General features: G+C 41.1%; 1 protein-coding gene across 1 annotated transcript in view; it reads left to right on the top strand.

The window, feature by feature from the left end:
* The first annotated feature begins 578 nt into the window (after nucleotides 1-578).
* Nucleotides 579-14,133, top strand: part of LOC101658967 (DDB1- and CUL4-associated factor 8-like) — a 141,439-nt gene continuing 127,884 nt past the window's right edge. The window contains exons 1-2 of the mRNA XM_045290788.1: nucleotides 579-659; nucleotides 9,438-9,514. The gene's annotated coding sequence lies outside the window, so the exon portion shown is untranslated. The remainder of the gene's footprint in view (nucleotides 660-9,437; nucleotides 9,515-14,133) is intronic.

Here is a 14,133-nt window from a genome sequence, read left to right on the forward strand (position 1 = left end):
GCAGCAAATGAATTTGGTAGAAATAGCTTGTCAGGTAGATTCCGAAATGGTTTGGAGGGGTTCCTTTACTTCATTTTATTTCAGTGACTGGAATGATTTTTCTACAGGAAACTAGAAATCATTTCACATTTTCAAACAGGCCACCAGCTTGGTCCTATCTGGCTGTTAGGATGAAAAAGCCGCGGAGGTGTGGAGGAGGATAGCCGCTACTGTCAGGGTCTTCCCATATTTCCTTTGCACTCGCCACTTCAGGACATGCCAAGGGCACACTTCGGCAAGCACCTGCACCTCTCTACCTGCGGGCTTGCGCTCAGCCTCTGCCTGAAATGGCCCTGAAGTTCCCGGGAGTTAATGTCTATAGAGACATCTGTCAGCCAGTGGGAGTGGGGAGTCAGGAGACAGAACAAAACTTATTTTTTTCCTTGAGTAGATAATAGTTGGGACAGTTTTTCCAGATGGACTGACTCCAAGCTAATCTCATAAACTAGCGACTCAAAAACAAATCCTTTATTGTTCCATTTTTTTTTTATATCTCCGTCCTACTTTTTCACTGGACAACAAGTAATATACAGGCTCCGGAATAACTTTCTACATAAAACACTTTCATGCTAATTCTCAGCTCACACTCGGATTTTGGGGAAGCCAGAAGGAGGACTGCGGTAAGTGAAAGTCTTTCTCAAAAGTAGAATGGGATTCTAGAATTGGATCCATCATTGATCTGAGTGTAACAAGGATACTGCCTATTGCTAGTAGAATGATCGGTAGGGATTAAGCCTGGAGTCACTTTATAATGCAAAGACTGTCATATAGAAAGATTTGGGGAGCTCTTCGGTGGCAAGCTAGAAGGTGGATTATATACTAGCTTTAGCACTTGCATTTGAAAGATACATCTTTGTGGCTATTGGTTGTTGCTTGTCATTCACTTGACTCGTGCTCAGAGAGGTGTGATGTATAGTAAGGACACGGCCTGGGCCTGCGCCATCTTCATGACTTTTGGTATATTTGATTCAATTGTGGTGCCTACTGTCCACCCATCTCATTTCTCTCAGTTTTACTGCCCTTTACTACTTTACCCAGCATGATGCTCTTTTCTTTTTCTTTGTGAAAATAAATCGTTTTATTGGGGGGCTCTTATAGCTCTCATAATAATCTCTACATCCATTGTATCTAGCATATGTGGACATATATTGCCTTCATCCTTTTCAAAGCGTTTTTTCTACGTGAGCCTTTGAAATTAGCTTCCCCACTCCACCCCCCCTCCCTCCGCCACCCTGCCACCCTCATGGACCCTGGGTAAATTATTATTTTCATCTCTTACACCATCCACTGTCTCTCTTCACCCATGTTTCTGTTGTTAGCCAGATGTTCTTTTCTAGTGGAAAAATGTGGCGATAATGATCCATATCATTAGACTGGTTGGGTATTGGAAAGTACCTTCAATTCACGGAAATAAGAAAATATATAAGGGATGCTTTCCACCCCACCGAATTGTGCCCCACCCAAATCTCAATAGTCCCAAGGTTGAAAGACCCTGGCTTGGCGTGGCCCTCACTGTCTGCAACCGGAAGCAGTAGGATCCTGCAACAAACACCTGTTCTTGTGGGGTCGTGCTGGCAATGTCAGAGATTTAATGCCAGTGGCCATTGAGGACAAACACCACAGCTTCTTTGCAATTTTGGCTGGAATAACTTTGAGGCTTGCTCTAGGCTGTTTGCCTGAGCCTCCCCTGTTAGATCGGATGTGATGTGCCCACAGCAGTGACCTGCCTGATAACGCAGCCATTATGGAGTTCTTTCTCTTCTGTGTCCTACTTTCTCACTTCTCTACTAGCACTTTTATTGACAACAGGAGAATTGGAGTTTAAAAGGAGGAGAGAACTTTAGCAGCAAAGAAAGAATGTTGCTGTTTTGTGTTTTCATTTTGCTTCAGAAACCAGTGGGAACTGAATTGGGGTTCTAAAGGCTGCTGAGAGGGAAGTCCTGGGAAAAGGCACCTCTGAAGTATCTGGTGGTCCAACGGTGGTGCAGCTTTGGTGTCAGTAGAAGACGTTTGAACTGTTGAAGGTTTATGTGCTTGGGGTTCCTGTCCACATTTCAGCGATGGGACATGCTGCAGTTCAGCGATGGGACATGCTCAAATCAGAGACGTGGATTTGAGTGCTAGCATACTGCTTTGTCTTGCTCCATACAAATGTTTTTAAGAGTTTGAATGGTAACAGGGTTCCATTTATAGAAGCAAAAGAGGCAGCCATCCACCAGACTGTAAACATTTAAAGAAAATGTGTGTAGCAGGCATTATTCAAAAGTATGCTTGTGAATGATTGACTTCTTCCCTGTGCCATACTTACCCACAGAATCTAAAGTCCATAGGTTAAATAAGGACGGGTGGCATCACATTTAATCTCCTTAATAAAAGGATATACATCTTCCGAGTGGTATGTGCGTGTGCATGTGTGTATACATACTCCTTTGGGTCTGCTTCTTCCCTCATTTCTTCCCTCATCACTCTCTTTGCTCCTACCCAACTGACCTTACTGCTCCCTGAACGGAAGTGCCATCGTGCGCCACCAAAGTTAACTTTACCCCTCTTTGTACCTAAAACCATTTCATCCCAGATCGCCACAAAGCATGCTTCATCACTTCATTCGGTTACTTATTCAAATAGCATTGCATGATTCGACAGAAACCATTCTTGAACCCACAATCTAACACAGCACCCACTGTTCCCCAATAACACTGTGCTTCACTCTCACCAGAACCTGCTCTATTCGTCGCTTATTATCCCCCCCTGCTAACATGTAAGTACAATGACAATGGGGCCATAGTCGGCTTTTTCACTGCTCCGTGCCCAACTCCTAGAACAGACGCCTGTACCTATGATGTGTTCAATCAATATTGTTAATGGACTCAAGCAATTGCTTTCAATGTGTCAGGCTTTGGCAAGGGAGCTAATATACATGTCATCTCATTTAAAATGGACAAAACCCAACTTAGATTTACAGATTGTTTAAAAATCTGAGGACTAGATTCATTAAGTAACTTGTCTAAAATTTTAGAGATTTAAAGCATTCAAGACATGATAGTTCTATATGTGGCTATGCAGATCACTCGAACAAAACAGAAAACCTTCAATGATATATGCGCACTCAAATATACCTATGATGATGCATAGTAAAGATGGCATTCATACTAAATGGAAACATTATCGAATAACTGGTAGCAGGAAAAACAGCTACTCCCATGGAAAAAAATATTATTATATTGCCATCTCACATCATGTAAAGTACAGCTGTAAGCAGCAAATTCTGAAAAATTTTGAGCATCCGGAGAATGGCTTCTCTAGGGTAGAATCCTTTGCATGAAAATGCTATACAAATTTGAAACCATAAAGAGAAAAGACTGATTAACTACATTAAAAAATTAAAATACACACTGATGATGACAGTCATCATCGATGACAGTCAAGTCATAGATTAGAAAAACTTCTCCTTGAAACATGTATATGATTAAAAATTAGAACTCATACAATGTAAAGAACTTCTTTTAACCAATAAGTAAAAGGTCAAATATCAATAGAAAAAAGGGAGAAAGTATAAGGAGGCAATTCACAGAAGGTGAATTTGGAATTTAGCTTATCTCAATGCCTTTGCTATCTAGTGCTGCTACAACAGAAACACCAGATGTTGATTTGGTGGCTTTAGGAAACAAATTTATTTTCTTACAGTTCAGGAGGCTGTCAGGCTAAATTCAGAACACCGGATTCTCTCTGTGTGGGTTCTGGGAAAAGGCCCGTGTCTCCCTTTAAAATCTGTGGGGTTTGAGTCCCTTTGAGATTTCCATGTGTCTATGTTCCATGGTCTCAATTTTCCCTGGATTCTAGGAGGGTCACAGTTCAGGGACCCTATGGCCAAAGGACATGTCCTACTCCTGCCTCTTCTTCCTTGTTGTACTAAGTTCTTCTCTCTGCTGGATTTCTCTGTCCTTTTAGAACATGTGACGCTACCCAGTAAGTGTTAGACTGCTAACAACAAGGTCAGTGCTTCAAACCCACCAGCCCCTCCAGGAGAGAAAGATGAAGCTATCTATGTGTTCCTGTAAAGAAGACTTGCATAGGGTTACTATGAGTAAGAACTGACTCAATGGTAGTGGCAATAGACCAAGTGTTCCGGGCACACCCCAGGAGAACTCCCTTAAAACGAATCATGGCTGTAACTAGATGAAGGGTTGTTGCATCCCATCCTTAATCTGCTTATTGGTTTATGGCATCCGTTCGTGGTGTGGAGGATAATGCTAAATTACTGAGAATCATGGCCCTGCTCAATCGACACATCTTTTGAGGAGACAGAATTCAATTGCTGACACTGAGCATGATTTATTTCAACATTGTTTACACTAGTATTTCTAAACAATCTATATGTCAATCAGCAGGGGAAAGGCCTGTGTTTGTTTCAAGACTGTGGTTACATGTGGTTAAGCACGCCACTAGCTGATGATTCAAACCCACCAGCTGCTCTGCAAGAGAAAAGACCTGACAGGCTCCTTCGGGACAGATTATAGCCTAGCAAATCCAATCGGGCAGCTTACACCTGGGGTTGCTATGAGTCAAACATCAGCTCAAGGGCATTTATCAACCCAATCATGATCAATGCTGATCTTACGTCCAGAATTTAAAAATAAACGTAATTAAAAAAAATACTGGTTTGGTTTCAGTTTTGGCACTTTGGCTAGAACAGTGCTCCGTGGTGTGATAGTATCCTGTCCACTGTGGAAACCTTCGCTTCCCAGCTACTCTCCTCCAGCATAAACATGATGGAACTTTCCAGACTTTCGTAAACTCCCTTCTTTTCACACCCTTCCTTTCACTGAATTTACCTTTTAAGAAGACTGGCTTAGAGGAGTCATTTACAGAATTAGGTATCTATTGACATGCTGTAGGGAAAGAGCCAAACGAGAAAGATGCAAGGTGGAAAATAGACGATGTGTTAAGAAAAATGTCAGTTGTCAAACTATGAGCGCCTCATGAACTAGCTAATGTATTTGATAAAATGCATAATGGTTAGTAAGGTAAAAACAATCATATGCTGTCAGGGGTCCAGGTGCATGCATGAACGGACTTCTTCCAAACCAACCACATTCACACATATCCCTGCATGCAAGTCCTCTCAGTGATGTCTTTGTATTAGGCTTTTTAGAGTGCCTTTTTTGGCCCAAAGGCAAAAAATAATAATGTTGAGGTCAAGGTTAATATCAAAATTTTAAGAAAACTCATGTGGACATCTTCCCAAATCATTAAAGCTTTGCAACAAGTTTATGTAAATGCTGTCCCACATAAAACAGTTTTTAGATGGAGCATTTGAAGGAAGGTCAGGAAAACCTAACCCTAATGCTGATCCCGACGTTTTTGTAACATTTAATTAAATGTATATATTAATATATATTGATAACTATGAAAGTAAAGAATAAAAACAAATTTTTTCCCGAAATTAAAAATGCAGGCGTTATAGGGCTAATAAATGAGCTGAGAGAGGGAAAACCGAAGACACGATGGTGCAAGTCCAGAAGAGGGTGGAGGCAAATTACAAAGTTACCATTGATGTGATTGCTACTGAAGCTGGGTTCTCACATGGTTTGGCATCTAAAAATTTAAGAGAAACACAGAGAATTCAGAACAGCTGATGCCTTCAGGACCAGTGGTGAGAGTGGCGATACCGGGAGGGTGGCGGGAGGGCGGCGTGGAAAGGGGGAACTGATGACAAGGATCTACATATACCTTCCTCCCTGGGGGACGGACAATCGAAAAGTGGGTGAAGGGAGATGTCGGACAGGGCAAGATATGACAAATTTATAATAATTTATAAATTATCAAGGATTCATGAGGGAGGGGGAGCGGGGAGGGAGGGGAAAAAATGAGAAGCTGATGCCAGGGGCTCAGGTGGAAAGCAAATGTTTTGAGAATGATGATGGCAACAAATGTACAAATGTGTTTGACACAATGGATGTATATGGATTGTGCTAAGAGTTTTAGGAGCCCCCAATAAAATGATTTTTTTAAAAAGAGAAAAAATTAAGGGGACATTTTGGCCTCAGCCATCTTTCAACCTGATGGATGGCCAAAAATGTTGCTGGAAGATCAGCTAGCTCAAAGAACTGATCTTTTGAGCCAGACTGAAGTTAGCGAAGATGATTTAATGGAACTCACTGTAGCTAGGGACAAGCCTCAAATTTCCCAGTAGAATCCAGAGAGCAAAATCTGTAGTATTAAATTAAAATGGCATTGGGGGGAGGTGGGGTGCCAGCCCCACCTGCTACTAGAACTCACTGGTTCAGTAATACTACTTCTGGGTTCAGTAATGCACAATTGTACGGTTGAGATATATAAGTATTATATTAAAGTTATCGAGAGCATGAGAGATATTACAATAATACAGTCAGACACATTACATGGTAGCATTGCTCACCTCAGCCCAGCTTGGTGGTCCACGTGGAGAGAGGGGGAAAGGAAGGAGGGCAAGGGAGCAAGGGAGAGAGGGGAAGGGAGAGGGGTCAGAGAGAGTCAGAGATCAGAGAGGTCAGAGAGCTCTATATTGCTGACCCATGCCTATATACCTTTTGGGGGCATGCCAGCCCACCAATGACAGGTAGAGACATACGTCACAGGGAGGGGCTGCACTATAGGTTACACAGCAATGAGGGGTGGTCTCTGGGTCTCCATAGGAACCATTATCAGTAGGGTGAAAACTCCGCCTACAGGAGCCTGTCCATTGTCCCGAGAGGCAGGGAGCAGGCCCACCCCTGTGGTGGGATGGGACAGCAGTCTGGCAACTGATTGTCCTCAGGGGGAGGAATGCCTACGCATCTGACCTCCCCCCACAAAAATCCAACCAAAACAGTGGCTTCCAAGGAACCTACTGGGTCAGGTAAATTCACCACAGAGGACCCAGCTCTGAAGGTTATTGTGACTTTTGGAGAGATTCCAAAGGGGTTATCCTAGTTTTTTTGTTGTTGTTTATTTTTTTTAAGGAAATGGCATGATCACGCAACTATTGTGAAGAAGTTTTTAAAAACTTGAAAACTAATTGGTGAAAGAAGTCCCAGGAAGTTGAGCTGGGATTCCTACTCCCCCATCCCCGCCCTCTGCCAATTAAGACAATGCAGTTGCTCATTCTGCAAGGATAGGATAGCAAGGGCTGTGCGATGAGAATTTTGGAGCCCTTTCCCCCATCCACCTGATAATAGCCCTCGTCTTGCCTCTTGACACTCCATTTTGGTCCCAAGAGTCAAAGAACTCTGCAAAGGAACCTGATGTGCGTCCCTTAAGGATACCAACACTGCTGTTTTGATGTGGTGTAGGCTAGAGAGAGAGAACCAATGCCTTAAGAAGTCTATAGACTTAGATGGAGGGCGTGCCAAGCAAAAATCGCTTTCCATTTTGCTGTCTGGGTTTGGTAAAGGTTGCTATGATATGGCAGTAATACTGAAACTATGGTCTGTAATAGAAGGTGAATTGCCAAGGTGATCAAATTATGGCCCTTTGCCCATAACAGAAAGGGGATTTCTAGGTTAAACAGTTTTCCATAGGAAAATAATATGTTTTGTTTTATTTGACTACAAGTGCAATAGAAAGCCCAACCAAAATCTCTCATTACAGTTTAAACTAGTGAAACATAAACATCATAAATGAAAATGACCGAATAAAGAGATGAAATATGATGGCATGGTGCTTAAACACCGTGATGCTTCCCGTGGTGCCTGCCAAATTATAGAACTATAGACAAACTGAAGACATTCTGATGAAAACTGTGATGGTGAATATTCTAGAAATATGATTGTTATGGTCAAAACACTGCATCAGGGACACAAAAGAGATGAGGTGATGCTCAGGGCTGGATAAAAAAAAGTGTAAAAACAGAATAACAGAACTCAAAATCCGGAGAATTGCAGAAGCCTAAATTGTGACGCTACACTGTTAGTAGGATTTCCCCACATGGAGGAGTAATACACAAAAGGGATCATAATAATGCAGAAAGTGATTGAAAAAATGGTGTGGAGGCCGAGTGTGACCTCCTTTGGCTACAGAAAGGAGAAGGAGAATTCCACTCCTCTCCAGCCCAAGGCTGATGGCTGCAGGGAGAGGTCAGGCAGGCCTCCCCCCTCCATCCTTCTTTATCTTATTGTGACGCCAATTGTCTCTCCCAGACCACTCTCCATCTCTACTGGGTTCAATGATCTGCTGCCAGGATCACACGGAACCCATACGTAACACTCACAATGATGTGGGTGTATTAGGGATTTTAACAGGTTGCAATAAATAAAGATTAGAAAACATTAAGGATACAGTCCATTTATCTGCAGTAGCACCTCTTCTCAGCATGCCTCTCTCTAGTTCTCAGCTTCCCTATCACACAGTCCCTTGACCTTGGCCCAGTTCTAGCAAGTGTAAAAAAGTTCCATTAGCGCTGATTAGTAGCTCAAAGGCCCTCCATTCTGCAAGCAGGCCTCCTGCCTCAAAGCAACTCAGCTTTACTCCTGTGGGCCAGGAAGCCTGCTGTGTTTCCCAGTCTCTTACTGCAGCCTCAGTGCCTCTGCTGCCACCTGAATTTGATACAGGCCCAACCCTTGGTTTCTATCCATGGGCCTTTTCACACTGAAGGCCTCAATCATTGAACTCGTCCTAAATAGTCATGAACCTGTCGTTCTTCAGTCTGGCAAAGAGTCTTAAGGGTGAGGTTACTCAGGTATCAGCCATTGAGGTCTGCTGTAGGCGTCCATTTGATGTGGTGAGATCCTTCAAAAGTTGTCTCAACTGCACCCTCCCTGCCCCGGCCATCTAAGCTAGGTTAAAGTTCCTAGGTTTGAGATCCACAGAACTCCGTAAACTCCCTCTCCTCTCTCTAACCCCGGGTTCTTCAAACTGCGGCTCTCAAGCTGTGTGCGGCTCTTTTGGTACATACTGCGTCTCCGAAGTAAAATCGAAACATTTCAAGGATATTAATCAGCTAATGGTGATTTCATTTGTTTGTAAAAATATAGTTATTTATATTTTAAAAATGTATTTTTAAGTTGTTGTGAGGGGTAGGATTAGCTCTTCCTTCTCAAAATGTTTGCCAACTTCTGCCCTAGACTGTAGGGTCACTAAGAGTTGGAATATACTCAATGGCAGTGGGCAGTGGTGAGCTTTAAATGATGTAACAACCAATTCAGTGCCCAATGACCATTTTTAATATTAAAAACCCAATATGCCATAAGATAGTTTATTATTTCATACAATTAATGCTAAGTAGGAAGAAGTGCACACAACTAGATTATGTCATAAGAAAACGTTTTAAAATATAAATGAAAAACATTACATAATACCTGACAAAACAATAAAACTATGATTTAAGATATTTCCATATTGCTTCTTGATTGGCATCCTCACTTGCCATTTTCTTCACTTAGATCCGACCATCGTCGCTGCGAGATTTCTCCGTAACCATCTTTTCATCCGATTGCACTGGAATCCCATTCATTTAGAGGTAGGCCAATCAGACGATAGTCATTGTGTTTGTTATATCAAAAACTGGTGACTTCTCTGAATATGTGTTCACTTTTGAAAAGCCTCTTTCCGCTTCTGTTGAACTTACAGTGTTCTGACCATTTTTTTAGCTCTCTGCACAGTTTCAGGAATTGCATAATATACTTATACCTCATGGGAATTTGGGGCATAACACAAAGCTGAAACGGGTAACAGCACGCCACCCTCTGGTTGTTTGGCACTTTTTCACTTTATTTTATATGTTTGTTTATTGAAGTAACAAAAGCGAGGGAAGAGAAATGTAGTAATTCATCAAAAGCATAATGAGTTCTGGAAATGAATAAATATTACAAGCATAGTTTCGTCTGATTTTTATACCTATAGACGGAAGAACCTTACTATGGGCGCTTAGAATAATAATACACTGTTGAGCGGATGAACGGCTTCTGTAATGGCTCAAAGGATTTTCTCAAGAAAAACTCATTGACACTGAGTCAATGCCGACTCACAGGGATCCTATAGAACCGGGCAGAACTGGTTCTTAATCTCCAAGACTGTAACTGTTTACAGGAGTAGAACCATCTTAACCCAGTCCTTCTCCCTGGTAAGGGCCGGTGGTAGAGTAAGGAATGTGAATTATTGGGTTTTGCTGAATGGCTGAGAACCACGGACAGTGGGGAATTTAGACTGTAGCCTTCATATGCATATGGACTTGGGCTTCTCACTGGAGGATTCCCCCAAGCTCTGGTCTTCCATCAAACACTGTTTAACCAGTCTGGCTTTTATTCCAGGCCACTCCAGAAGCAGTTTTTTTCCTCCTTAGCATCAGTTTAGTAAGTCTGAAATTCCTTTAGGAGCTCTGGGGGTGGTGTGGTTTTCCATTGGGCTTTGATCTGCAAGGTGGCAGTTCAAAACCACCAGCCCTTATGAGGGAGACAGACCGGTTTAGATGGTTCTACTCCCATAAACAGTTACAGTCTTGGAGATTAAGAGCCAGTCTGTCCAGTCCTACAAGGTCACTGTGAGTCAGCAGGGACTCAATGTCCACGAGTTTTTCTTGAGAAAATCCTTTGAGGCATTGCAGATAAAACCCACCAACGTAACCATTTAAGAATCAAAGTAACTTCTCCTGCCCTGAGGTGGTTTTTCTCACAAAGCCCTGTGCTTTCTGGAGTCTGAAGACATTGCAACGCCTCCGCTTCTGACGCCAACTGAAGACACCGTGTGGAGGCTGAGGCTTCTCTTTTGGCTACACAAGGGGGCAGAATTCAACTCCACACCAGTCCACGACTCATAAAAACCAGCAATTGGTTACATGTGGCCCCCACACCATTGCTTCAGTGTTACCTGAGCTAAAATGTACTGACTACTAAGGTAGTTTAGGGGCTTAAAAGTGATCATGGGTATTTATAAGAATAAGGGAAATTGTTGCTTGGTTTTCTTTAACCTGGCATTGGTTGGGCATGGCTTGGTCGTCCTTGCTTATTTTGTCCACAGAGTGTAAGGTGACCTATAAGTATATAATGGCATGTGCTTTAAGTTATCCATCTTGCCACAAAGTTGCACTTGAACTAGTCATGGAAGGATTAAAGAAAGCATAATATTTTGTGGCCTACAACAGGACAGTGCCTGAATTTCTTGATATTTTTGTATATGATTCTTTCCAGTTCCGGTACTAATGTAATTCTTAGAGACAATACCCAAATAGACATTTGCTTGAAGATTCCAGCTACTCATTGTTTGAAAATACCAGCCACCTAATTCCCTGACTTCCTGTTTACTGATTTTGACATTTTCTCAAAGCCCGGCACATATTCCAGGCTCACTGCCATTGAGTGGATTTCAACTCATAGTGACTCTATAGGGCAGAGTAGAACTGCCCCCCGTGAGTTGTCGAGACTGTAAATCTATATGGGATCAAAAAGCTCATGAGTGGCTGATGGGTTTGAGCTGCTCAATTTGTGGTTAGCAACCCAATTCGTAACCAACTATGCCATACCATAATTGTTTTACTGATGTCTGTATCGATTCCATAATCTCATTCCCATGAAAACATTTTGATCACTGTCTTCTTTCTTTCCAATTTATTCCATCTTCTGACCTGATCTCCAATATTTGCAGCTGCATAGGACTATTGATCAATTGACTCTCTTCCTTTGCCTATTGCTTTACCCCTCAATCCCTGATTGCATCCTTACCCAGGCTAGCTGCTTTCACAAGCACTTTCAGTCTCTTTGTCCCATCTGTCTTCATTGTACTTACCTACTTTATGTCTACATCCATAGCAGCTGAACGAGAGTAGAAAAACACGCAAAACTTGATAAAATGGCATACATGGATCTTTACTTGAGTGAGGACTCAACATTAATGGAAAGAAGGAAGATTGGAGACAGTTTATGTCTAAGGAGTCTCAAAAGCTGAACCCTGTCCCCATATAGCATGTGGACAACATCTGACATGATCAAATGCAAAAGAATTTAACTCACTGCCTTTGAGTCGATTCTGACTCATAGTAAGCCTATAGAGCAGGGTAGAACTATCCCGGTGGGTTTCTGAGACTAAATTTGGGGGGGAGTAGACAGTCTTATCTTTCTTCCCAATGCAAAAGAAGGGGAACAATTCAAATATAATAAATGCATCGATTTTACCACTTAATCAAAAAAAGTATCTTTGATTTGCTATTAATTTTTTTACTTGCACAGAAATCCATCAAGATGTAGTTTTCCTACTTTCTTAAATAAGAGTTCCATATCTTTTTTCTCTCTTAAAAAGCTGCCCAGGTGGTGCAGTAGGTTAAGGGTAAGGATGCTAACTGAAAGGTTTGCAGTTCAAACCCACCAGCTGCTGTGCAAAGATAAGGCAGTCTGCTTCCATAATGATTTATAGCCTCTGAAACACTGTGGACAATTAATTCTACTCTGCCCTCAAGGGTCCCTTTACATTTGAATCAACCCAAAGGCAGGGTTTTTCCTCTCATCTCAAAGTTAGGAATAGTTCTTTGCATTTATTTACTTGCATTTAATGCCCTTTCTTTTCATTACCTGATGAAATAAAATATAACAACTTGTGCCAGCACGTGCATCAATCTACCTTCATGTCAAACATATCCTTTCCCTCCCATCCTATCGCTAACAAAGGATGGTCTCTGATCCTATCCAGGGCTGACCCTTAGACTAATAAATTGTCTCCCATATGTCTTACCTACTTAAGAACATCACTCTCTGCTCTTTTTTGAGATTCCTTCTCTCTTGGATATGTTCTGTCGGCACATGAATAAGTTGTCTTATCTCCCAACACAAATGAGACTTCTTCCCTTAACCTTACATCCTTTTATAGTTACTTCTACATTTCTGTGTTCCTATGTATAGTAAAATCCTCAAAAATCTTTATACTGCAGTTGCACTGTTCAATAGATGAAAAGCAATACGTTTGTGTGAAAAGTTCACAAACTAGTCTTCCTAGCTTAACAGTCATAAAATCTTTTGTGGTAGGAAAGGTTAAGGCAAGCATGGCTGAACGAATTTATGAACAATATCCCACAAAACCAGTTATATGCAAAATAATATGCTCTAAATATCATCTTAAACTGATATGTACAAAATTAACTGTACAAGTGAAATGATGTTTTTATGAAATTCTTATAGCCATTTTGTTCTTTCAATTATCAATATGATTCTGAGTATTATTCATATGGTTTAATTATATTATGTTTCTTGTTTTCAATCATTTTAAAAGCGTTCAGTTGACATTAAACATAGGAAGTATTTGAGGATGTTCATAAGCCATTTTTTCTATAATCAATACCAAGAATATTGCTGCAAATAATTTTTCTGGGTAGCTAAAGTATTGTGTGCTTTTCCTCTTCCTAGCAATAAAGCGCTATTGAAGCATTATCATGAGCAGAAATGCTGACTCTCAGTGCCTTTGGAAATACCGCACACTCTTGTTGCTATTCAGAGTTCACTTGAATGTCGACTTTCACATGTGTAAAAGATAAAAAAAACAAAACAAAGATATTTTTCAGTATTGATTATATTTTAATATTTTAGAAAATGATAAGCATAGTAGAAGAAAGTGTTTGCTAATCTTCTAACAGATAAAGGAAGGGAAGAGATAATAGGGAGTATTCAAATGAACAAAAGTTTAACATCCAAATTTTCAATCCTGATTCATTCCTAAATGGACTCTAGGCAGGTAGTCCCAAGGTTACCAACGCCTGACTTTGTACAACCCACACATAGTAACCAACCCCTGGAAAGCTTACTGTTTTAAGACTTTGAGATACATACAGTGGTCCATAAGGACAAATGGTTGCTGCTTTGCAATACCCAGCAAAACATTACTATTATTATGATAAAGGTGTTTTAGTGTGTCTGAAAGTGTTTAATATATCTTACGCATAGAAAGGCACACTTTATACACGAAGCCCAATATCTGACTTACTGACATTAGATACAAATTGGACCTAACTCTTCTGACTCTGGACATTTCACCTTAAAGACACATTGGGAAATGGAATTCATTCATAATCTGAAATGCTAATATCTTTTCCTTGCAGTGCTTGTACATTTCTTATGAGGATCAGTTTCATTCAACAGCCAATTTCTAGGGAAGATTATG

This window comes from Echinops telfairi, unplaced genomic scaffold (genome assembly GCF_000313985.2).
Source record: "Echinops telfairi isolate 266 unplaced genomic scaffold, ASM31398v2 ScPeMD7_54;HRSCAF=185, whole genome shotgun sequence".
Lineage (NCBI taxonomy): Eukaryota > Metazoa > Chordata > Mammalia > Afrosoricida > Tenrecidae > Echinops > Echinops telfairi.